Raw genomic sequence first — 26316 nt, forward strand, 5'->3', positions numbered from 1 at the left:
TGAAGAGCTCGAAGTGCGTGATGAGGGAAGTTAATAGCCCCATTTTAAAGATGGGGAAATAAGGCACAGAGTTTAAGCAATCTGAAGCACTGAGCCCCCAGTATGTGGGAGCTGCAGGTGCTCCGGCCATTAGGGACTTGCCCAAAGTCACACAGCTAGTCAGGATCAACACCAGGATCACAACCCAAAACATCCATTGCTATGATTACAACTATTAACTATTTGGATTGTGGTAGCGTCTAGGGACCCCAGCCACAGACCAGGACTCCACCGGGCTAGGTGCTGTTTCATGTTTCAGGAGTTAGATGATTCTAGAATGTTACGATACTTTTTAATAGCACTTACCCGTCCGCTATCCTGATTAACACACTACATATCGCGTTACATGCTGTAAGCCTGCAGGCTTCATTATACTCTGTGTTAGTACAGAACATCGACTGCTTTTAAAGGCAACCTGCTTGCTTGCCCTGTGCTGAATGTTCTAGCTGGCCGGTGACCAACTCCTAGCGCAGTATACACAGTTCTGTGACTGTGTGTGTTATTCTGCAACATTATCATATGTGTAACTGAGTATTGGGTAAGGTTACACAGCTGAAGAGATGAGGAAAAAATTCCATGACCCACTACAACGTGGCTTTTTCAAGCAGCTGAGCTTTGGGGCTACGGTTTTCAAAAGTGACTAGTGATTCTGGAGGCTTCATTTTTGCAGTGCCCAGCTTGAGACACCTGAAGGTGGCCTCGGCATTTTCTGAAAATCAGCAACCTTGAAGAGGTCCCAGGACTTGTCTACACAGAGCAGCAATGCGCCCCAGAGGGGTGTGACTTCTTAAGTGCACCAACATGCTGGCTGCCAGGGCCGGCTCCAGGCACCAGCTTATCAAGCAGGTGCTTGTGGCGGCAACTCGGGAGTGGGGCGGCACTTTCAGGGATTCGGCGGCAATTCGGCAGAGAGCCCCTCAGTCCCGCTCGGAGCGAAGGACCTCCTGCTGAATTGCCGCCGATCGCAATCGCGGCTTTTTTTTTTGGCTGCTTGGGGCAGCAAAACCCCTGGAGCCGGCCCTGCTGGCTGCACTCTAACTGGCCCAAACTAAAAGTGCCCTAGTGCACATTAATATAGCGCTGTAGTAAAAGCTGAGGCCCCCTTAAATCACTGGTTCTTTTGAAAATATTGGTCTTCTGTTTTTAGCAACAGTGGCTTTGCTGGTAAAAATACCTCCTTAAGAAGCCCTACAGAAATACACAATAGTCTCGCGGCTCAACTTCAGCATCAGGAGTCAAGCTATCTAAAGTCTATTCCTGGCTCTGACACAGACCCACTGTGTGACCTCAGACATGTCACTTAACCACGATCTGCAATGCGCATTGGTACACTGGGGCTGAGAAATACTTTCCTGTGTTTTAGGGGTGTGGCAAGCCTGTGTTATTTGTAAATCCCTCCCAGACAGAAAGTATCACAATTGTACATATTTCGTGACTGTTGATGGAAAGCTTCACCCCCAGAACGAGAGATGATTCCTTCCATTTTAGCTGGAATACCCTCACATTTCCCATGAAATCACCTTTTACTAAAGATGATCCAATTGACTACAAGCTCTTGCTGGTAGTAAGAGTTTGTGGTGGGGGGGGCTGTTTTTTTTTTTTTTTACAGGCACATGGAGTGGTACCAAAGACGAGGACCCATTGTGAAATGACCGAAGTTCCCATGCAAACAATCTATTGGCAAAGTTCAAATGCAAGTGAAATGACTAGTTGTTAAAATGCTCTTCAATTTCACGGCAATTTGCCAAGGAAAAAATTACACACACAATGTACTATTTAATTGATTGTTTTCTATTTCTTAACATCCATTTACCGCCCCCTCCTCCCCCCCCCCCCATCTTTTTGGTTTTAATTTCAACAGATCATAACAATTCTTTTTTTAGAAAAAAAATTGCCTACACTGATGAAGACTCATTTATCTGAAGAACAAAAACTATACGGAAGGGAAGCAGCTGCCACAGTGGACAGCTCTGCCGGAACTGGTCTTTGCGATATCTGCACAGCAGGAGATTGACAATACACAACCAGCCCAGAGCAAGAACCAGCTTCCTTCCTAGCACAGGGAGCCAGCTGGATGTTCGAAAAGTCTTTAAAGACTGATGAGTCTCAATATTGTGCCCCCTCTACCAAGCAGTAGCAGATTTGGGGACTTTGCAGGTCAGGTTCCTATTGGAGGAGGAATTGGTGATGCACAGTCCGGGTAGGTTCTTAGTGTAACTTCTTTAGTTACACCAGTCCTTGAATAGAGAGGTCAAAAACAACACATAAGCAGTTTCAGAAATCTCATCCCAAATACCAATACCTGGTTCCCAGGAAAGCAATCCTGCCCCAAGAATTGATTCTATTAGACAGATTAAGGCAGGCAGTCAACTCTCCAGCTGCTTGCAACATCTCCCACAAAAGAACCAGATCACAAAGCTAACAACAATACAGCATTTCCTCAAAGCCTGTACACTACTCACAGGCCAAGAAAAAAAAACTTTTAAGATTAAGTAACATCATTACCTGGTAATTCCTGCCATAACGATATGTTGCTGGGATCACATTAACATATACTGACGACAGGCGTCAGTGGTATTAAATACTCACAGATTTCAGTTTGCCTTTGAGTAATTGCTGCATTAATTTTCAGTGGGAGTGTAATTTTACTAGTAAAAAAATAATACTTTATAAGTAATAGCACTTTTCAGCCTAAGGTTGCAAAACTCCAGCTACCAGGATCAGAAGGAGCTTAACATACGGGAGAGGATTGGCTTGTGGGAATCAGGACATCTGTGTTTTATTTCCAAATTTCCCATGCTGCCTTGGCTATGTCACAACCGCCATGTGCCTCAGTCTCTACATCTGTACATCAAGGATAACAATACCACTCCTGGCTCACCGGCTTGACTCAATATTTGTTAAGGATTCTGAAATCTTCAGTTCCAGAGATGCAAAGTATCATTACAAAGACACAATCCGGGACCATAACTCTGCCATCCAGCCTATGCAAGTTGATAGATTCTCCACCCTTTTCATATTGTAAGGCACCCATCACCTTGGTACCTGGGTGTTTTCCTCTTACCTCCACCAAGAAAGTTTTAAAGGTTCCCAAGCTAGCATAGCTCAGTGCATTTTTATTCTTCCTGTAGCACCTGAGTTATTACTGTGCAGAGATAACAACAGAACGCTTTGAATGCAGCGACGTCCTGTGCCTGGCGAGCCCGGGGGCTGTTCTGTTATCACTCCACCAGGCTGCAGCACAGAGATGAAACACAGCGTACAAGCCAATTCCTCCCACACACCATGGAAGACAAAGCAAGTCCTCAGCACTCAATACATCAATTAAACCGGCTGAGCCCGCCCAGAAACGCTTCAGAAGTGCATTTAAAGCTCTATAAGGAGCTCTGTAAGCACGCTGACGTGCAAGCCCAGAGTACGGAGTTGTTAATCAGGCACACGAATATCCTATCACAGTTGTCCTAACTCACTAGGCTTTCCTTAATGGCTCCATTCACGGAGCTCATGCCAACCCTTGACGAGGCATCCATCATAGAGCCTGATTACCATCAGTGATGACAGGGTTCGCCTGGTGTCTTGAAAGGTGGGTTGGACTGACTGCTCTGGGAGGCTGCAGTCCTCTGGTTATCCACCCACCTGGGATCGCATGGACAGTGGCAGTATCAGCTGCTCCCAGCTGCTGCCTTGCTCAACAGGTCTCAGCCCAGACATGGAAAAAGGTCAACTGCAAAGTGAGAGGGGAGATCAGCCTCCATGGACCAGTTAACCCTCACGCCCGCCCAGCGTGTGCCCTCCTGGTGCTGAGATGCAGCAAGTCATCCACAGCAAGCCAGAGAGGCGTATAAAACTTCACACCATCTTTGTGCTCATACAGCTGGCGAAAGAACCTAAAAACTTGGCTCTCCTGATGAGATGCCTTTTCCTCTCTCTCTGGTATTGTCTTGGGGCCCAGATCTTGTCCAACAGCCTTGCTCATTTTCTCTTCCAGCATGGGGGGCAGGGGAGAATCAGATGAACAATGTGTCACAATTCTTGCCCTGGCACAAATCTGATTCCCCCCCCCCCCCCCCAAAAGCCCCAGCCTCAGCATCCACTGGTTGGAGAATTTTGGGCCCACTCTTGCATGGGGTCACAACAGATTTCCAAGTGCAACCCGAAGTGGGGACGTGAGCTTGGCTTTCCTGAGGAGTGATGCAGGCCCATGCGCGCTGGGCTGGAGGGATCTTTCCTCTGCCATCCAGAATGACTGAATGACAGACGTGTTTAGCAGTGAAATGACACCATACTTTGCAGAAACCTACAAGGCTCAGGAGTCAAAGGCACAGAAAGCACAGTACACCAATGACACTGAAAGCATTCAGTCCCACTGGTGGAAAGCATGTTTATATAAACACATACAGAGAAGGAAGGATGGTCTTTGGGTTAAGGTATTGGACTGGGATTCAGAAGCTGTACACTCTTTGGGACCACAACTAGCCCTTACTATGTATTGCTATAGTGCAGTGGTTTCCAACCTTTTTTCATTTGCCGACCCCAACAACATTCCAAATGGAGGTGCGGACCCGTTCGGAAATCTTAGACAGTCTGCGGACTCCCAGGGTCTGCAGACCGCAGGTTGAAACCATTGGTCTAGCGTACCGCACAAGGGGGCACTCATTTCAGTTACGGCTGCAGTAATATCAATGATACGTTGAAAATCGACAAAGGTTTAAATGCAACTGAGATTTGCAAACTCCGAACACCGTCAGTGCCTGCAGGACTGTGCCCAGCAAGTCCTTTGGCCCCTTGAGCCTGATCATTCAGGGGCTGACCGCCCTGTGAGTCACACCCTACTCTCGACACAAACTAAAGTAGATGCCCATTTGATGCCAAGAATGATCAAGTTACTTGCCCAGCTGAGTTAGCACCAATGCAAATCCTTCCCTTAATTAAAAAAAAAAAGAGGATAATTTTTAAAAAACCTTCACTCTAGCTCTACACTTTAAAATAGGGAAAGGATGATGAAAACAGACTCAATCCGTCTATAAATGTACTAGCTGGACAGAAGATATAGATATCAGTGATCAGGACCAGTGATTTAAACCCCTCCCCATTCATGCCCCGCCCAAGCTCAAAGATTTAGGACACTTCTCTCCATTAGAAGCGCAGGACTCACCGGCATTCAACCCATTCAGAATCAACGTTGAAAGCTCTCTCCCTCATCTCTGGGCAGAAAGAAATTACACTGCACATGCTGCAGAATAATGACTCCAAAAGGCAGTAAGAATAGAGGGACAAATTCCAAACTCCTGGGCATGGCTTTAGTTGCCACAAATAAAACAGGGAACAAAATGCTCCAGGTCTTTTTAGCACTGACTTTCTGGAGCTTCCTTTCAGGAAAGGAAGGGCTGGGGGGAAATCAGACAGCTGTGATATCGGACAGATTATATACTCATACTAAAGAGGAAAACACAAAAGAACAGGAAAAACTATACACTGAAAACTTGGGAGGAAAAAAACCTCAGCCTGTTAAAACGCTTAAACTTCTTCCTGCAGCACAATAAATGTAGTTAAATATTAACTTTCGCAGCAAATATACCTGCAGGTTATATAGCCCCATTAATAGACGCAATTGCTTACGAGACTGAAATTGCACATAAGCTGTGTTTTACCTGCTGAATGCTACTCTAGGCGTGTATGTATTTCACTCTACTGTCCTGCTGCATTAACCTGCGGAACCAAAGGACGGAGGTGGAGCCTGCTTAAAGGATCTTTCCAGCCAAACATTAGGCCCTCAGGTAATGACAGATCCCGGGGGTTGATTCTGAGATGGATCCACCAGGTAATTCTCGTTGCTGCGGGAGGTCTCTTTCTCTTTGACTCCTGCTCAATAGACCAGGTTACAGGACATAACACGCTTCACCTCCTCCCCCAACCAACCCATCTGACTACACAAAAAACCAAGTCCCTTGCGTCTGCAATCACCACGTACTTACTGGAGTTCAGAGGCTGCCCCCTAAAGCGGATGGCATTAGGAACGAGATCCAGGAGCAAGAGGGCTGAAAACTGACGACAACTGGCTTCCAAAACAGGGGAAAAGAGAGGAAAAAAAAACCTTACTACAGGAATTCAAACCCTGAGTCACCTCCCCTCCCCTTCCAATAGACCAGTGCGATGGGTAAACATTTCCAAATATGGAGATCAAGACTCCAAAGGATGTCAAAAAAATCACTCTTCTCTCCCTAGCTTTGCCACTTGGACGACTTGCCCATCTTGAGACAGAATTCTGCGCAGTGTGTGAATTATTAACTCCACGGGATGCACACCACGCTGCATGCCCCACTAGCATTGCAGTCCTTGGGTCTGCACTTGGGAAGCTCCCGGCTCGAAGTGCAACATGCCGAGCGGATTGAATTCCCTTTGCAACGGCATACTGGGGAGAAAGCAACCAACCGATGAGGGACAGGCCAGCGGCATTTTCGCTGGCATTTTGCTACGAACATTATCGGCCTTCGCTGGTGCCACGCCTCCTCCCTGGAAGAGACTGTATCAGCAAAAGATGCACCACACCGCGAGTAGGCAGCCTAGCGTCCCATACATCACGCGTGGGGGACTTCGCTGCAGGGTATTGTGGGATATCAACACTCCTCTTGGGGAATGGTGGGAGCTTGGGGTCAAGTTCCCACAATTTGCAGGAGACCAAGCAGATCTTTTGTAAGTTTAAAAAAAAACACCACCACTTAAAGGGGACTGGGTAGATTTGGCCTCCGTGCCAAGGCATCAACGCACAGGCAGGTCCCTAGCAGCAGCCCGGGCAGGACACAGCCGAAAAGCTCACCGGGGAAGAGAGGAGCATGATCCAACCAGCAGAAGAGAGAGCATGGCCTGGTCACAGCAACAGACTCCCTGGCATAGCAAACCCTCAGGGGAGCATCCCCAGACGCACACATCTCAGGCCAACGCATTTGGTTTAGATCTCAGACCCGTGGTGTCTCCAGGGGAAACATGACCTAGCTTTTATTACATTTGGAAAAAAAAAAACCACAGAGACCGGATATACCCTCTGGCTCAACAGGCTCTGCCAATGGAACCTAAGCTGTGGGAATCCCACGGAGTGGGCTATCTAGTGCCAATGCACTACGAGGGATGGCGGAGGGAGGGTTAGAGGTGTCTGGATCAGCCAACATGGGGGACCTGGGCTGATGCAGTGCTCCTCCCACGCAGCCTCCGTGCGGCAATCCTATGGAGCCCGGCTGGATTTTAACGCTGTCCATCCCTGGCAGAACCGCTCCGACAGTGGTATGTGGCCGGTGGGTATTAATGCTGCAGCCCACCAGCACGAATCTCCCTTCAGGTGCAGCTGCTCCAGGGCTGAAAGGGAGGCAGATCCCAATGCCTGTGCCCAAGGGGAAACCCAGACTAAAAACGTCTATAACCCTTCTGTCTGGGGAGAGAGAGAACGGCTCACCCGCAGCTAACGGCTGCAGTCATTAGCTTGAATGAACATATAGAATTTGAGGAATGTGCAGTTCAGAACATTTCCAACAGGAACGGCCTGTAGAGCTGATGTTACCGTAGTTGGGGTTTTTTTGGGTTTTGGGTTTTTTTTAAACAAGATGCTGTCAGATTTCTAGGCACTGAACTCCAAAGCTGGCTATGCCCATGTATGGCCAATCAACTTTAAAAAGTGATATTTTTTAATACAGCATTTGGTTTTAACCAAAACAGCACCAAGGGTTCTGGAGGGGCATCAAGGGATCCAAGGGCCAAGACAGAGTGGAAGGATGGTCCAGTGGTTACAGCGCTAGACTGGGACCTGAGAAACCCAGGTTCAATTCCTTGCTCTGCCACAGATTTCCAGTATGGCCTTGGGCAAGTCACTTAGCCTCTCTGTGCCTCAGTTCCCCATCTGTACAATGGAGATAATAACAATGCCCTATCACACAGGGTGTCATGAGGATACACATCTGAACTGCTAAGATACTGCAGTGATGGGGGCCAAATAAATACCTAAGGTAGGCAGCAAAGGGCACCAAGGCCTCCAGGGATCAAGGTTATGATCGTTCCGATGTCATGGGAGATGGAGAACATGAGCACCTTTGCTCTGGAGAAACCAGAGTTCTCTTCCCCATTAGGAAGAGAATCAAACGTAGCTTAAATGCTGTTCCCACTGCACAGAAAGCTTGACGAGGCAGAATGCACCCACAAAACAGAGATGCACACAAACACACACACCCCTCTTTAAATGCAAGGAGACTTAACATGAGCAACCATTAATTCAAACAGCAGTGACCGGGATGCACGACAGCACAGCACTTTGTTTTCATCAGGCAGCCGGAAGCTGGGACAGGTCTTTCCTGGGAGGTGGCTGTTGAATTACCTTTTTAAAACCCAATGACGACACTCAGAGGGGTGCCAGCTGCACTTGTCTTTGACATGGGAGCCGGGCGCATTCCTAATGCACCAGTGCCGTATGGGGTAGTCTATTCCATCCCATTCAAGGGCTAACCCCCTGGTATCAGTGGGAGCAGGCTTTCTGCCATTGTGGTGACGAAGGCCACATCAGTGCCTGGATGGATTTTGTAAAACCACCTGCCCAAGGAATGCAGAGCAAGACACCAGGAGGCACATGAAACAGGCAGCAGAAGCCTCCGCGCGCCAAGCACAGAGAGCAGCGAGGCGGGTGTTAGAAAAAGGGTCACAGGAGCACATCGACCCTCTGTGGATCAGGTCCCCAGGCAAAGGGCCGGCAACATTTAACGAGCACCAGGCGCCATCGCTCTGCCTGCGTCTGCCGAGAGGAGAAATATCAGCTGTGTCAGCTTGAGAGAGAAATCACCCACCTGCCCTACTAACCAGGAGAGGAACGCAGGCTGCAGCCAGTGGAGGACTATGGGAACGAACCCCAGAGGCACGCGGGCTGTTGATGCGCCCATCTGATTTACACAGGGGCTGGCAGGACATGATTTACTGCCACTTGGCCCGCAGCATGGGATTAATGGGTCCGTGACCTTACAGGGAAGGGTTGGACTCTCAACCAGAGATAATGTATCAAGAGAAAAACGGGCTGAGAGCCGGGGACCGAACCCATCCTGGTCACGTTAATGATCCGGGCTGGCAGGCAGCCTGTCTTGGGAGCGCGGCTTTCCAGCAAGTTTAAACGATGCCAATTCGATTGGAATAAAGTGCTGATCTCCCCCGAAAGATGGCTGCGTACCAGTAGTACGCAGAGTGAGCCACATAAACAGCCAGTATGGCACCGTGAGAGCGCATGCAAAGCATTGTATTACATGCAAATACGTGCATCGGCCTTTTGTGACATGAGCATATTAGACACCAAAATGCCCCCAGAGCCTATTTACCAGCCGCACTTTCCTGGGCAGCTCCGAGGATCTCCCCCGACTTTCCTTGCTCCAATTTTACCTTACTCTTTTCGTTACTACGTTGCCTATTTAGCCTGACAGCTCTTCTGCCTTCAAGGAAGACTGCAAGGCATCTCAGCACACCGGGGAGAAACTCTGCCCAGACAGAGATCACCGATGTACAACACAAACTGCTCCTTCCCTGCACACGCCCAGTCTGTGCTGGCCTGGGAAGCAAAAGCCCGGGGACTGAAAGAAAAAAAATCCCCCCCAGCCCCTTGCACGGCAGTACGGATCACTGACACTAGGCCAGTGGGTCAAGCCACGACCAATTTCACCTAAATGACATTATGTAACCAGGATCCCTCAGTACATTTGATTCATAACCGTCTCCACAGCCAGAGCGCACGAGCGGCAACACCCACACACCACTGGGGGCTTCGGCAGCGTCACAGGAAGACACAGGGCGAATGCCAGGCCCTCTTGCAGAAGGCGAGGATCTGGTGCATTTCAAAAGAAGCTGTCCGATTTGCAGACTGAAACTACGCGCTGTCAAATGTGCTAACACAAAGGTGTGTGACTGCTCCCATCTGCAGTCAAAGGCAAATACTGGGTCACAAAGAATTAATATAGACAGAAGTCACAGAAAAGCAGGAGCAGGCTTTTATCATCTTGGCCAGAAGCATTTCCCTAAGAGGCTGCATCGTAGCTCTGAAATGGCTCCATATTCAGAGAGTACATGTGTGCATGCATACAAATACTTAACACACACACAAACACAGATGATATATTATACACATGTGCACACGCATGGATAAACTTTATATATCACACGCATCACTGTGTACTGCACATGCATGTTTCATATATATCCACACTGCTACGTTTTATGTATTTACATATACACACACACGCCCTCACATATATCACGGACACATCTGGTATCAGTCCTCAGCAAACCCACTTCAGCGAGCACATCAGAAGCTCTAAAATTCTACTCAGCCCAGGGTTCTGAACATCAATAACTTTGCAGAGGTTCTGAGCACCTGCTCCCCCACCACAGAAGGCACCGAGTGCCAGGGCATTCAGCACTGCAGAAAGTTAGTGCCTGTGTCTCAAAACTTCAGTGAGCCTCCACTCTCCATTAAGTGATTGTGATTCCTTATGAAAAATCACAAACAAGGGTCTCAAGTTGGAATTCTCGGGGAGAAACCAGCAGGGAATTACCCGTGGTGGACAAGAAATAGGTCTACGTACCAGTTCTGGCGCTGAACACTCCTGGATGAATGCAGAAAGGCACTTTGAAGATATTCAGGGTTTCCTCCTTCCAAAGTCTCCTCCTGAGTCACAACTCTGGATTTCTTTCCCAGCCCTGGAAAGACACACAATTAATTCCCGTGATGAACAGGCCTCTCTACAATTATTTTCCAAAGCTTGCAGTTTAAACCACACTACTTCTTGGATGTTTCGCACATTTCCCTTGTACTGCAAAATCAGATGGAGGTTTAGTATGTGGATTCCTCTGGGACACCCACCGTCTGTACGTCGTGAACAAGATTACAGCTAGTGCCAGCCAGGACAGTGAGTGAAGCAGACTTTCGAGGCACCATGCTAACAAAGCATGCTAACTTTTGGGGGGGAGGGGGGAGCGTGGGAAGAGACACAAATGATGTCGGGGGAAAGGGGGTGAATATGATCTGCTGGCAAGCGTATCTGGGCTGCTCTGGTGCTGTTAAACCCCATCTTAGCCATTTAGGGGGCCGGATGTGATCCTCAACCCCGACATTTTCCACCGTCAGAGTAATACACACATGGAATTACTTTTAGTGCACTCTTGGGACCAATACGGTCGATCATCCACAGGAGTAAAGTAAGGATACCAGCGAAGAAGCTTTCCTCGGCCTTTCCCTTTCCTCCTCGGCTGGATCCACATCCCAGGTCCTCTTGCTACAGGACCGCAGCTCCAAAGTGCCCTTACTCAATTCCCGCACATTTCACTTTGCTGCCTTTCTAGCAGAAGCCCTGAAAACTCATGATGGTGGCAGTTTCACCCTTGCATAAAATGCAAGCAGAGTTATTCTGTGGCAGTCAGAGCAGGGCACTGGGAGTAAGGTTCTAATCTTGGCTTTGCCACTCCAAGTGTGGCCAACCCCCATGACCGATGTGCTGGCGTGTGGTACGCTGAGACACACCACTAGCGTTCCTCAGGCTGCACAGTTTCCATTTGTGGCTGTGATGCTAGAACCACTCAGCTGAGGCTTGCAATTCTCTCACCTGTGCTACGTACGAGGAAACATTTTTCTATCACAAGTAGTAAAACCCCAGAGGTTACGTCTAGATCGTTTACAGTAATGCAAGAGGAAGGCACCTAGTTTTCCCACAAACAGGACATCTCTTCTCTTGCTTCCACAGCAGGCCTGTACAGGGTACAGATTCCAAAAGGAGGATAATTTCCTTCCCCTCCCATTTGCAAAATATCCTTTTTAAGAGTAGTTTGTTTCTGCACTGATAGCCTGATGCTGCAATACTGACATCAAGGAGTGTATTCTGCCACTGGTTTCAATAGGAGCAGACCCCCTAGTGTGGAAAAGTCATTAATGTGCATTGGGCTCACTCCCGTAATCTACTGAGCACTCTTCCCTGATCCACTCAGAGCACGTAGGCATGTTCTCAACTTTGAGCACCGTGAGTAGCACCACTGAAGTCAATGGGACTATTCACGTCCTTAAAGCTAGAAGCACTGATGAGGCCTCAGCGGGAGTGCTGTATCCAGTTCCGGGCACCACGCGATGGGAAAGATGTGGACAAACTGGAGAAAGTCACGAGGAGAGCCACGAAAATGAGGAAAGGTCTAGGAAACATGACCTATGAGGTGAGATTGAAAAAAATGGGTTTGTTTAGTCTGGAGAAGAGAAGACTGAGGGGGGACATGATAACAGGCTTCAAGTACATAAAAGGCTGTTCCAAAGAGGAGGGTGATAAATTGTTCTCCTTAACCACAGAGAACAGGACAAGAAGAAATGGGCTTCAACTGCAGCAAGGTAAATTTAGGTTGGACGTTAGGAAAAACTTCCTTACTGTCAGGATGGTTAAGCCCTGGAATAAATCACCCAGGGAGGTTGCGGAACGCCATCGTATGAGGTTTTTAAGAGCATGTTAGACGAACACCTGCCAGGGATGGTCTAGACAATACTTGGTCCTGCCTCAATACAGGGGACTGGATTAGATGACCTATCACGGTCTCTTCCAGCCCTACTTTTCTATGGTTCTTTGTGCTTTGCTGCACTGGGTCAAAGCACTCAGCACCTTCCAAGATCAAACCTAGTATGCTCTCCCTGTGACTCAGCCCAGCACTGATGCATCTCAGGATCTGATTCATGTTCAGGAACAAGAGACATCAGAGTTATCAGCCTTCCTACTGCTTACTGCAAGCGTCACCAGACCTATAACTTAAAACAGGCAGAGCCAAGCCACAGACAGACTACAATAGCCTAAAATGCAGCCCATTACTGGCCTCTGCAACTTATTGCACGGTACAGACGAAGATGAAAAATTACAGGCTGTTGTTGCGGACGAACTCAGCCAACAGGCAAATTCTCTCCATCCATCAAAGAGGAGACAAGAACAAGCAAATATTAGGGTTGTATGTGTTTACATTTCATGTAAAACTGATGTAGAGTTATATGCAATTTAGGTGCTGCCCTTCGGCTCCTGGCAAGATGCCCTGAGATCTTATCTGCAATGGGGAACTCTACAGAACGTTCCCCACTAGTTCTAATATTGGTTCAGCTGAGCCAGCATTAATGCCAGTGGGAGCCCCGTGTAGACAACGCTCCTGTGACCAGACCTGGTTTTAAACAGTTCCCATCAGACTTTGCGTTCAGCAGCTTTAACTAAAATATTTTAAAATGTTACCACTGCGTACAGACCAGGGGTCGGCAACCTTTCAGAAGTGCTGCGCCGAGTCTTCTTCACTCTAATGTAAGGTTCCGCGTGCCAGTAATACATTGTAATGCAGGGGTAGGCAATCTATGCCACGCGCGCCAAAGGTGGCACACAAGCTGATTTTCAGTGGCACTCACACTGCCTGGATCCTGGCCACTGGTCCAGTGGGCTCTGCATTTTAATTTAATTTTAAATGAAGCTTCTTAAACATTTAAAAAACTTTATTTACTTTACATACAAGAACAGTTTAGTTATATATTATAGACTTATAGAAAGAGACCTTCTAAAAACATTAAAATGTATCACTGGCATGCGAAACCTTAAATTAGAGTGAATAAATGAAGACTCGGCACAGCACTTCTGAAAGGTTGCCGACCCCTGTTGTAATGTTTTTAGAAGGTCTCTTTCTATAAGTCTATAATAGATCACTAAACTATTGTTGTATGTAAAGTAAATAAGGGTTTAAAAATGTTTAAGAAGCTTCATTTAAAATTAAATTAAAATGCAGAGTCCCCCGGACTGGCGGCCAGGACCTGGGCAGTGCAAGTCCACTGAAAATCAGCTCGTGTGCCGCCTTTGGCGCGCATGCCATAGGTTGCCTACCCCTGGTACAAACACTAGTCTGCTGCTGGGTCCCACGTGTTTAGCCAACTGGGAGTCGGCTGTTTATTCACTCATTCTGGGTTTGTGCCATGGGACATTCCCCCAGGCTCAGACCTCTTGTCTGGGGCCCTTCCTTGGGATACTGTTTGCCACAGCCTATCTTCCTTTTTTCTTTTTTTTGGGGGGTGCCCAACATAACAAACCTGATAACTGGTGCTCCGGGTTTTCTGAAAATAAAACCCCCTTGTCTCGTGTGTTGGACACTCAAAAATGGAGGCGCCCACGATCACTAAATCTCAGCCATTAAAGTGGCAATTGTCAAAACTATTTTATGATGTAGCAGCCTTTAAAAAAAAAAAAACCTCATTCACTCTTCTGCTAATTCACAACATGCTAAGGCCTGGTCTACAGTTGAAAGCCTTACTGGGGTCACTATTTTGGTTAGGGGTGTGATTTATATTTTTAAACCGAAATAGTGATACCAGTAAAAGTCCTGATGTAGACGCAGTGACACTGGTATGAAGATGCCTTATACCAATGTAGCTTACTCCCCTTCTGGGAAAGAAGAGCCGTACTGCTGTAACCACGTCTGCGCTAGAGGGACTGTACCGCCTTTAGCGACACCGATACAGTTACAATGATGTGTAGACAAGCTCTCAACGAGTTAGTTACCAGTGTGAATTAACAAGGGTCTGTTGGGGTATGATTGACAGGTGCTTGGGGAAGAGGAGGGAAATGAGTTTGCCTCCCTTTGCCTCCCTAGACTTCAATCCACCTCAATCTGATCTTTTTGTTTGAAATGAAAAATGCTTTAAAAACCTGCAGGATTTAGGCCGATACGGTCTTACACTTGAACCCACGTGGTGTCCAGTGCTTGGGATTCGTTGCCAAAATCTCCAAGATTAGGTTCCTAAATATAAATGGCCTAATTTTCAGAACTGCTACGCTCCTTTAGCTTCCATGGACTTGAATGAGATTCCAGGATATTCAGCACTGCCGAAAAACCAGGCCACTTACCTTTTGGTGCCTGAACACTGATTGCGGAGCCTATATCAAGCGGCTCAGTTTGCTATTTCAGAGCATGATGATTAGGCCTATCTGGTATTAGGGCCCAGTCTTGCCAACAATTACACATCTGGGTGACTTCACTCATGTGAACAGTGCCACTGAGTTACTCACCAAGTAACTGTTTGCAGGATTGGGTCCTTATTAAGTTTATTTGGTTTCTGTGTTTATTAGGTTCTAATATTTTATACACATTGACAATAATAATTTTTCTGAAAAGAATTCATTAAAAATAATGCAAAAAAATATAACCTGGAAATGGGTGGGGTGTGGTTTTTTGGGTTTTTTTGGTTTTGTTTTTATGATTTTCTTCTGGCCAACCCTTGTTGGGAAGTGAATCAAGTCAAAGAGTGACAGCTACCACTCACTTGCTGCCTTCTCGGAGGGGGGCTTGCTGCAGAAAACCAGGAGGCCAGACACTCCACTGGTGTAAATCAGCACCGTTCCATTGAAGTCAATGCCAATTTACAGCAATGGAGGAGGTAGCCCTGGGTTTCCACTGGTGATGAAGTGCGCACTCTCCTAATCTATCGTGCCCAGCAGCGAGCTGTTCTGATAACTATGGCTTTTAAATCAACCACAACCGGAGTGTCCATGTCAGACATGCAGAGACTCACCACCGCTGTGCTCTCAGGACATCCTGCGAAAGGAAGGATGATGTCAGACAGCTGGCAGTATGGGCCAGCTGCATCAGCTCTGATGGGTAAAATTAGCTCCAGTAAGAGGAGCATCTCACCCACAGGCCTTTGCATACATCAGGGCAGGAGAGCTTTCCTATGTAAACCATGACCTCACCACCATCCTTGCCTGCATTCCTGAGCCCGCAAACCTGGCTGCAGGACCAAATTACCAATTTTTAACTTCGCTTTTACACTAAAGCTTCAGGTTTACTCCCAATGATCATAAAATTTTCCCCCCAAAAGGGACCTTATCGATCTATTGCGCAGTGCATTCCTTCGGAGCAGTCCAGAACAGAAGGGCTCAGGCCGCACTGGACAAGTACTAGGATGCCCTAGCAAGCCAAGCACCCAACCAAGCGAGGGAAAAGATTCATGCCCCGAGTGGCTCCTTTCTCCAGCTCCATCCTTCTGTCCCAGGACGGAAAAATGACCCCGAGTTCTCCCTCCCTGCAGTTCTGCAGACAGAGTGGGGGGCTGGGGTTCTGCAGACCGCTCCTCAAGCACAGGGCTGCTCTCGTGAGCTGCCAGCTCGTGGGGCCTCAGTATGATACTGGCCCCCTTGCAGATGGCGTTATTTACAACGTACACACCACTGCTTCTGGAGGCAGGTGAGGAACGGAGGAGAAAGGCAGGAGGGGAGGCTGAGGAGCGAGGGAAACTGATGTGCATCATGGAGAGGCTCCTGATGAACAAATGAGTGAGCCGGGGGTTTGAAGGAAGCCACCAGAGGGGAGCAGTGAGGAAGGAAAGAGGGATCAGTCATCATGAACCTTGATTAAAATGGACCTTGACAGAATAAAAATCATGGGCCTGATTCTGCACGGACCTACGGTTGCCAACAACAGTCACGCAGGATTTACACCTGTGTGCAACTGACAGCAAAATCAGGCCCTGTATTTTTTTTAACCATCTCCCCATCCCCATGTGGCTAATAAACACCCAGATTACTGAAAGCAGATTATTTTCAAAACCGCTGAATTGACTTTTCACCATTTGCTGTCTGCATTTCCCTTAGACTCTGAACGACACCAGTCAGTTTCACTTGCCTCTCCCCTGGGACTCCTCTCCGCTCCAACAAAGAAACCAGTTGCAGGGTCTAGGTTTCAAAGGGGAATATTTTAAAATCCAAAAACAAAAAAGGCTTGCACAGACTATCATTAATATGGTAGATTGGGGCATCATTGTGCCAGGCAGTCTAAAGACATATAGCAAGAGACCGTGCCTGTCCCAAAAACTTATAATCTAAACAGACAAGCCAGACCAAGGGTGGAAGGGGAAACTGAGGCACAAAGCGGGGAAGTGACTTGCCCAAAGTCATGGAGCAGGTCAGTGACAGAACCAGGAACAGAACTCAGACCTCCTGACTCCCAGCCCAGTGCCCTATTTAGCCAGATCCTATATACATTGCAATCTCTTAGGGCAGGGTGTGTGTCTGTATAACACCTCCTACAACAGGATTACAAAGACCTACTACAATACAAGTGAACATAATTTGGAGCAGCAGCGTTTGTGTTAGAAAAAAATAAATGTTCCTTCATCTGTATGTATTTTAAGCCCTTCAGAACAGAGATTGTCGCTTTCCACATTTGTGTACAGCAATAAGCACAAGGCAGCCGTTAAGAACTTACTGCTATAAAATAAATAATTTGAGGGGCTTTTATATTAGATTTTTATTAAAGCAAAATTCTCACTTTGGACCTAAACTACTGGACAATCTTGTTCATTCATGCACTTTCATTAAAGCAATTTTCATTTCCCCGGCTCAGTCTGATGGGTCACCAGATCTCACAATCCACTTTGATTCCCAACGTCACCAACTTTTTGTGAGGTTACGTATTTTTAAAGGCATTATCATCCATTATCTAAAAAGGAGTATAATCAAAAGGCACTCAGGAGTACCAGTAAATCTCTACATCTGGTTTAGAAATGTCTGTTTCCCCCCACCCCTGAGTAATAGCACAGTGCCCTGGGATGAGTGAACATTAGCTATTCTCTTTCATTTTTACATTTTAATACTAAATTGTCATAGTTTCAGACTTAGATATAGCGAGAGGCTTAGAATGAGGTCATCATCGGGCCCCAACGCCTACATTAAAAGTTCATGGTCTTAGCTGCGTTGTTTTATCATCCAACACTCCCCTCCAAAAGCCGCAAGATCAGGAGGCGGAGACGGATTCTCCAACCAGGCTGATTTTTTCTTTAAAAAAAGCAGTCAGCTGGCACCCTAATCAATGGGTCGCCACCTGTCCCGATCTCCATTCAAACTAACCCACCCAGGAACTCCATTGGTTCAGCCAGAGTCTCAGGCCTGTGAGACCAGCATAGAGTCCAGAGGTCTCTCCTTCGATGGGTCACAATGCGAGCGAGCAAAGTAACGGTTACACCAGCCAGCACAGAAATAGAACCGGGGCAGATTTTTTTGTTTTCCAGAGAGGTTTGTTGGGTTTTTTTGTTTTTTTGATTAAAGCATTTATTTTTCAACACTATTTTTTGAGTTTTCCATCAAAAAAAGTCCAATGTTTGTAGCGTTTCAGTTCTTTAACAAAAACCTGAAAAACGTAATGAGAACGTAGCATTTCCAGCAGAAATTTCCATTTCCATTAAAAAGCTACTTATCGGGGTTTTTTTAAATGAAAAATTTTGGACCAGCTCTAATAGCTGCTATGATTATTACGCCCCTTCACAACACGCACCTAGCATGAGCCGGGATGTGTACGGCTTCTGAACAGCAAAGCGCTGTTATCCACCTTTTCTCTCCACTGCCTGTCAGCTACTGCCAAGGACGAAAGTCACAACGTTGGGCTGGAGGAGGAGGTTGCGTTTGAACTCCGTGTGCCCTGGAGCCTAGCGAGAACCCGGCATGTAGGTAGCTCCAGGAAGGCACGATGGAAAGGACAAAGCCCTCTAGCCTGTAACGTGAAACACCTCTGCTCTGTGTCTCCACTACAGATCTGATGCTTGGCTCATACCTGGAGCAGAGCAAAAGGAACAAGTGACCTAGGCCCAGTGGAAGAACTCCCATCGACCTGAGTGGGCACTGAAGCAGGCTCTGTGTCTAAGAAGGCAGCCTTCCTTCTGACGTGTCTAGCATGCCATCCGTCACGTTGGGAATGGCGGGGGATTGCATTAAAAGATAGCGCTTGGGTTTAGCAGGAGGGACAGCACGTGGGGCTTGACTCAGCCTTTGCCCCCATGGAGGGAAACGTGTGCGCATAAAAATGTCCACAAGACAGTCATGCACCTTAGGATCACAAAGGAAGCTGAAGCCAACTGCCTCCACCAGAGAAGAGCACAAGTTGAGCAGGGACCCAGCACAGCCCCCACCTGTTCACTCCTATCTAATGCGTCTCGACACCAGTCTGCAGTGGGCATTCGTAGGTGGTCGCATTCCCTCTTCCTCACAGTCTGACCCCTATTGCTGAAATAAAACAAAAGGCCCAGGTCACTGCAATCACCCTGCAGATCAAAATGGCCCTAGCAATGGAGACAGCCAAGCTTATGTAACAGCAGCAGCAAGACCGGAAAGAGATCACGGTCCTAACCCTCTAACTCAGCACTTTTGTTGTGAATGGGCCGTTGCCCAGTGCAACTGTCACCTGCCAGCCTGCCTCAATCAGCAAAGTGGTAAAGGGACACCTCCCAGATGACACATCGCTTTCCCTTAAGTGTCAGTAAATGACTCTTCTCGTGGAGGTGACAGGTCTGAGGAGAGCAGGAAAACAACCTTCCTCTTTATGCATCAGCTACACAGCATTGCCTAAGCCACACAGAGATCCCTGGTGCTCCAGTCTTCGCAGCTGGTTCGGGGTGGGGTTTTCACTAAGGGATGAGGGAAGATTCGGAATGCATAATTACTGGCATGTTTTGTGCAAGCAAATTAGCCCTGGAGACTTTAATGGGAGCTCCCCACATTATCAATCTACCAAAGGAGCTTAATTGTCTGGAGTTTATCACCTCACAGTAGGTGGAAACTATTATTACAATTATTATTTTCCCCTCTTCTGCTAAAAACTCAGTCCCTCTGTCTGTGAGCTAGTTTTGCCTTGGTCGGGACACCTGCATTCTATCCAGCACGTAGGATGGGTTTGCACTGCATCTGTATTACTCACTATTCGTACAGCACTAGAGCCCACCCTCCGGATCATGACCATTTATTTCGCTTGGCTTCCTAAAGTAACACCAGCAGTGACGGAGGGGGGGTCTCTGCATCTCTCTGCACCTCCTTTTGAATCCTGCTCAGAGACTTGATGAGAAGTATCCAGTGATTTAACGCCTCTCATTCCAACATGAATGATGTAGAGACTTGCCACAAGTCTCCTTCATAAGGGTGAACAAGCCTGGCTGCGGCAATTTCTCATTTGTGTTTTATCACAGGCACAGAGGTTCTTTGAACATCTCAGGTGCCCAGTGCAGAGTCGCTGACCTCTGTTCAACAGGCTTAGAGACCCAGCTCTAGGGTGACCAGACAGCAAGTGTGAAAAATCAGGACAGGGGGTGGGGAGTAATAGGAGCCTGTATAAGAAAAAGACCCAAAAATCAGGACTGTCCCTATAAAATATCGGGACATCTGGTCACCCCACCTAGCTCTGATTTAATCTCTTTTGAAGTGTTCTGGGCATCTCCTGTCCCCCTGTATTACCTGCTGTTGACTGTTCCCCATACCTCTACGCTGGGGTGACATGCAAAAGAGTGGTTCCCATTTCTGACTGTGCCAATCTATAGGTCCTGTCACTACAGTGTTGCTGTATATCCCCTATCCTCCACTGACCACTGTCAGCAGAAGAGTTTCAATATGAAATTCAGTCAGTCAGAGGACTGACTATATTCACTGGAGTCCAATTCCATTAGATTCTTCCTGTGCTGTTTCATACACCCAGATCATTTTCAGTTAGATATCTTTGTACTGATCTGTGGACTATGATTCCTAGACTGGAAATACAAAGGGAACTCGAATTTACACATCATGCTCAACTCCTGAAAGCATCAAAAGGACACTTGCAAGCTTTCACAATGATGGGGATTCACCTCACAAACAGGGGCGGCTCCAGGCCCCAGCACACCAAGTGCGTGCTTGGGGCGGCAAGCCACGGGGGGCGCTCTGCCAGCTCCGTGCTTGGGGCAGCAAAATGCCTAGAGCCGCCCCTGCCCACAAAGCACTAATATGAGATTCATGACGGTATTTGGCCATCCAGACTAGTTCTGCCAGTGTTGAGATAGCAGTTTTGCAGTCTAACCTCTTCCTTACTGTAAGCACCATTGCACGTAAACAAAAAAAGCCAACCATATGTAGCCCATTGCAAGCAACCAAGAGAAGCCCAGGTAGCTCTCAGTCCTTGGTTTTCACTAACATATTTGATAATTTTTCAGTTGTGAGGGTTTTCTTGGCCACTAACACGTCCTGTTCTTCCAACTGATTGCCAGACTGAATCCTTCAACTCTCCTGCACCCAAGCACTCAGCTATGGAATAACGAATCCCCCATGTTGGCTTCATACGTAAGTGTCACTCACTTCTATTCCATGCCAAGGGAACCAAAACTTTCACTGGGAGGCAGGTCTCTTAATCACTCTTGTATCTCAGTTTCCAGATTCAAGCATGTGTCACATACATGTAACGCTTCACTAACAGCTATCCTCGCCTACTCCTACCCTAGCATATTGCACGTGCCAACTGGAATTTAGCCACCAGCACGCGAGAAGCCACTTTGTAAAACCAGATTTTTATTTTTGGAGTAGGGAACTGCAGAAAATTTGGGGGAGGGAGATCTCCCAATGGCCCATCATTTGGTATGCTCCACCTAGAACACTGATCAATAGCTTGCCAGGCCTAGCATGCAACATGCCCGTAAGTGAGATCAAATACCACTGCAAAACATGGCCTCTGGGGTGGTGGCTGAGTGCAGAGGTGGAGTCCAGGACAGAGGATAAAAGGGGGAAGGATAGGAGAAGGGAACATAGAACACAGAGAGGAAAGGAAAGGAAAGCGATCAGTAGAAACTGGGGAGAAAGATAAACGCTTCGTTTTACCATGAGTGGTTGGGCAACACACTTTGTCAATTTCACTCTAGAGAGCATTATATAGCGCAAAGTCCACAGGACACAGACCAGGTACTTGCACTAGAAAATGCTAGAGACAGCCAAGACCAGGGTTGCCATTAACAAGTCGGCATTGGTCAAGAGTGGGCACGCAGTAACGTTTGAGAGACAAGGTGAGTGAGAGACCATCTTGCATTGGACCAACTTCTACCAGAGACAAGCTTTCGAGCCACACAGGGCTCTTCCTTAGGCCTGTGAGATATCACAGTTATCTCTTAGACTGAGAGCAGGAGGGGAACAGCTGGCAAGGGCTGGCTATATTGCACATCAATCACGTAAATGTAACACACCTACACATTGACCACAGGACCAAGGGTGAATAGAATCTAAGGGTTGGAAGGGCCTTCAGGAGGTCATCTAGTCCCACCCCCTGCTCAGAGCAGGACCAATCCTCTGACAGATTTTTACCCCAGTTCCCTAAATGGCCCCCTCAAGGACTGAACTCACAACCCTGGGTTTAGCAGGCCCATACTCAAACCACTGATCACTCCCCCCCACACACTCTCTCTCTCTCTCTCTCTCTCTCCCCATTACCAGGCACTTATCAGTATTCATGCTTTACAGAGGTCAAAAGACTTGTCATCAAGGAACAGCAAACAAGCGTGACCTGCTCAAACTCTAACAGGCAATCAATGTCTGCATTTCAGAGGAGAGCCCTCATGGAAATTTGTCTGTGCCTCTTTAGTTTTCTAAAGCTCTCAAGTAAGACAATGCTCTGATATTTGATAAAATCATCCTGTTAGGAGACTGGATGACTTAGGGGATCAGGGATAGGACAAGGAGCTTTTGGTTCAAAATCCACTCCAAGCTCTTGATTTTGAGTCAATTGAAACAAAAACCTCAGTGTACAATAAAAACACTGTTACCCAAAGCTTTAGGCACATAAAAGCAAGTGCATCTATTCAACTGTCCAATGGCATGATGGACACATTACAACTGCAGGCAAACAGAGTGGGGAATGAAGACCTTTCCATCACATCACTAGGCACTGGGTATGTGAATCAAGGCTAATACATACCTGAAACCAACTGCTGACAGAACCCAAACTCTCGGAATCCCAGCTGCTGTATTCACATTTCATCATTAATTAGAGAGTAAAGGTAGTTTGGAAGTATTTTTTTTATTGACTAAAAATATTGACAATTTTTTCCCCCACTTTCGTTTAAATTTTTAGATTGTGGCCAAAAATCTTGTCCATTCATAAAATTTTCAATGAATCTGGACTTTTTTTGCAAAAGTGTTTGTTTTGTCAAAAAATAGCTATTTTCCACTAAAAAACTTTGATGGGAAATTTTCAACTAGTACTATTAGCGAGGGCTATTTGTGCTAATCTCAAAACCCACGACTACCATGGGGACAAACACCCTCCTAGCACTTCACATACAACTAGAAATGCACCAATTTCTCAGATACAACTTTTAACATTAATTAGCACGGCCACCGAGCAGGAGTCACAGGAAAACTGCAGAGGTGGAAATGTAGGAGTTTGGAAATTGATTGGTAGCTAGTGCCATTTTCTTTCATTCACTCAAGAGGATAATTATTTTGGATAAGGCCACCTATGCTTTTGTCCTGTAATTAGCGGGTAAAGCAAGTTAACATTTACTTCTTATTATCAAGGACCTACTAGAGGTTGTGTTTCTGCAGCCCAGGCAAACAAATCTGTACCTGTCCTTCATGCTAAGAATAGCTTCTGATCGTCAAGCACAGTTGCCAGGGAAATGAATGGCTTCTAATGCGAGCTTCTCGGTCAAATTAAACGAGTGCAGACTAAAAGCAGCGGAGGCAGACGGCAACAGAAAGCACATGGTGAATAAGATGCACACGCTGTGCACACGTGGAGAAATTACACCATGTTAGCATGCCAGGCTGGGACTTGAGAGACCTGGGATCAGTTCTCAGCTCCGCAAGACTTCTTGTGCGACCTTGGCCAAATCACAGTTTCTCTCTTCCTCTGTTCCTCAACTTCCCCCGCGCCATACAATGTGGGAAGGAACAGCTCTACCCTACGTCCCAGAGGTGTGGTGGGGATAAATACATTAAAGACCATCAGGCTCTCAAACTCAAAGGGAGCGGGGACTATATAAGCCCCGTAAGATAGCCAGACCCCTCTCAACCTTCAGAATGGCTGGCTATTTGACTTTCCACTGAAAAGGTGCTGTTACACTGGGGTCACTAACTCACTCCTGTTTTAACTCAGCCCAAATCAGATCAGACTTGAACACAGGAAGGTAGGACTCCTGGGCTCTATTCCCGATCCTGCAACTGACCCACTGTACAACCCTGGGCATGTCACCTAATCTTTTTGTGCTCAGTTCATCCAGCTGTAAAATAGGGATACCACCAGCTACCGCAGAAGGGTGCTGCAAGACTCATCTATCGAGCTCCAAGGTGTGCCAGTACTTTATGGAGATAAAACAGACAAGATCTCTGCCACTAGGAGCTTGCAACCTAATTGAATGGATGCGTCAGGAAAGCACACTGGGATCCTTTTTGATGATTCATATTGAATCGAAACTGATATGGATCTAAGTAAAGACCTAGCAAAGTCCTTGATGTTTTAGAAATCCAGACCCAGCCTACTTCCAACACCCCCTCTACTCAGCAGAGTCATAATTATAACTCTCTCTAAGCAACAGGACAGCAATAAAGACTGAGTAAACAACCCAGGCTAGCAGAGACAGGTAAGCACCTCTGTTCTGTTTGAGAAATAAAAGTGAATGACTAAAGCAGCTGGATGGTCCTTCAAAGACTTAATGAAACAGCTCCAGGTACAGCAGCAGCTTGTACAGTTATCCTACACAGGATGTCTTTGGTGGCACCAAATCTCCATAGTGAACCATCTAGATTCCTTTCTCCCGCTATGGGTGGTTGAAGTTTACCAAGAGCAATGGGCTTAAATTGCAGCAAGGGCAGTTTAGGTTGGACATTAGGAAAAACTTCTCAACTGTCAAGGTGATTAAACACTGGAATAAATTTCCTAGGGAGCTTGTGGAATCTCCATCACTGGGGATTTTTAAGAGCAGGTTAGACAAACACCTGTCAGGGATGGTCTAGATAATACTTAGTCCTGCCCTGAGAGCAGGGGACTGAACTAGACAACCTCTCGAGGTCCCTTCCAGTGCTATGATTCTATGGTTTTAGGAGGAATAGCGCAGGGGTAGGCGGCAGTGGTGGTATGAACTCGCAGACCTTCCCCATCCTGGTGGTGGTATGCTTTGGTTACCATTTCTGTCTAAAAGCTATTTGATTTTTTTTTTCTAAAATTTTCAGGAAAAGAGAGGAAAAAGTTAGCAAGATCTTCTGGGAAAATGTTTTCCATTTTTCAACCAGCTCTGTCTCTAACCTTAGACTGTCTACCCCAGACGGCAAGGACTTTGGGCCAACAGGCGTGAGATCAGAAATCAGGCCCTCTGTCATGCTATAGTAGCCCATAAGAGACCATGTCGACCCCGAGTGTCCTATAAATACAGAAACAAAAGTAAAACCAGCTTCAAACACCTGTGTCTACTGCATATGGCTGTTACTTTGCCATTTGGTTTCCCATCGTTTTTTTTATGAAGATGAAACAAAAAAAACCCCCACCCCAAGAACTAACGTAATTCATGTTTGTTTCCCTTTTTGTTGTTGTGTTTGTTAACTCAAAGCAGGATTGGAAAGAGAGATATGTGGCGTCCTGGGGCAGCTGGAACTCTTTAGTCACAAGTTTTCTATCAAATGGTAGTATTTTTTAATCTTTCCCTCCCTCCCTCTCTCTCTATATATAGCACTTTTCATCTCAAAGATCTCAAGACACATTGAAATCTTTATGCCTACAATACCGCTGAAAAAGTGCCACCACATTTAGGATGGAGGACAGTATGCGGCACATCATGATGTGTATTACCGTAGCACCTAGAGAGGAAGGGCAAATTTTGGCCAAAGCAGCTATAAGGTGAGCACTTACCCTTATGAAGTACTGTGTGATTTTTATGGCTAAGATTGCAAAACACCTCACCTATAGGAAGTTATTATTGCTGCTCTTCTCAGGAGCAAGTCACTGTTGCTTCTTGGGAGTTGGACACACACATTAAACTGCCTGGTGGAGCATCTGTTTACCCTTGGAAGGCTAAACTACTGAGAACGAAGCCTGATGTTATAGGCAGCCTCGAGACTCCAGAATGGCTGGTCTCTCACCTACACTTGCCCGTATAACCTGCTTCATCCCACACATTATGTACCTTGCCATTAAGCCTTGGCATTGTTTTTTCCAGGTTAAACATTAACATGAGGCTACAACAAATGAAGAGGAAATATCTGAGGCCGGGAAGGCCAGGCAATGTGCAAAGGCCAGATATGCAGGGGGAGGTGTGCTGGTCCTACTGAAGCTTAAGAGACGTTTGTCATTGATTTCAATGCGATCAAGATTTGACTGCAGTGTAGATTATAACAAGGGGCAAATCACATTGGCTTAGAGCCATATAACACATAGGCAGATACTATGCAAGCTTTGCATGTGCAGCCGTGCTAACGCACCACAACTCTGATGCGTGATACAAACAGGTGTTAT

The 26316-nt window shown here is 46.8% G+C and overlaps 1 protein-coding gene across 4 annotated transcripts in view; it reads right to left on the minus strand.

The window, feature by feature from the left end:
• Positions 1-26316, minus strand: part of LOC120371563 (LIM domain containing preferred translocation partner in lipoma) — a 493573-nt gene that overhangs the window by 372103 nt on the left and 95154 nt on the right. For 3 of the 4 annotated variants that reach the window (XM_039487445.1, XM_039487443.1, XM_039487436.1), the window contains one exon: positions 10638-10752. The gene's annotated coding sequence lies outside the window, so the exon portion shown is untranslated. Of the gene's footprint in view, positions 1-6014; positions 6087-10637; positions 10753-26316 lie in introns of those variants that run through there. The other variant, XM_039487439.1, reaches the window with a different exon arrangement.

Source organism: Mauremys reevesii, linkage group 9 (genome assembly GCF_016161935.1).
Source record: "Mauremys reevesii isolate NIE-2019 linkage group 9, ASM1616193v1, whole genome shotgun sequence".
NCBI lineage: Eukaryota > Metazoa > Chordata > Testudines > Geoemydidae > Mauremys > Mauremys reevesii.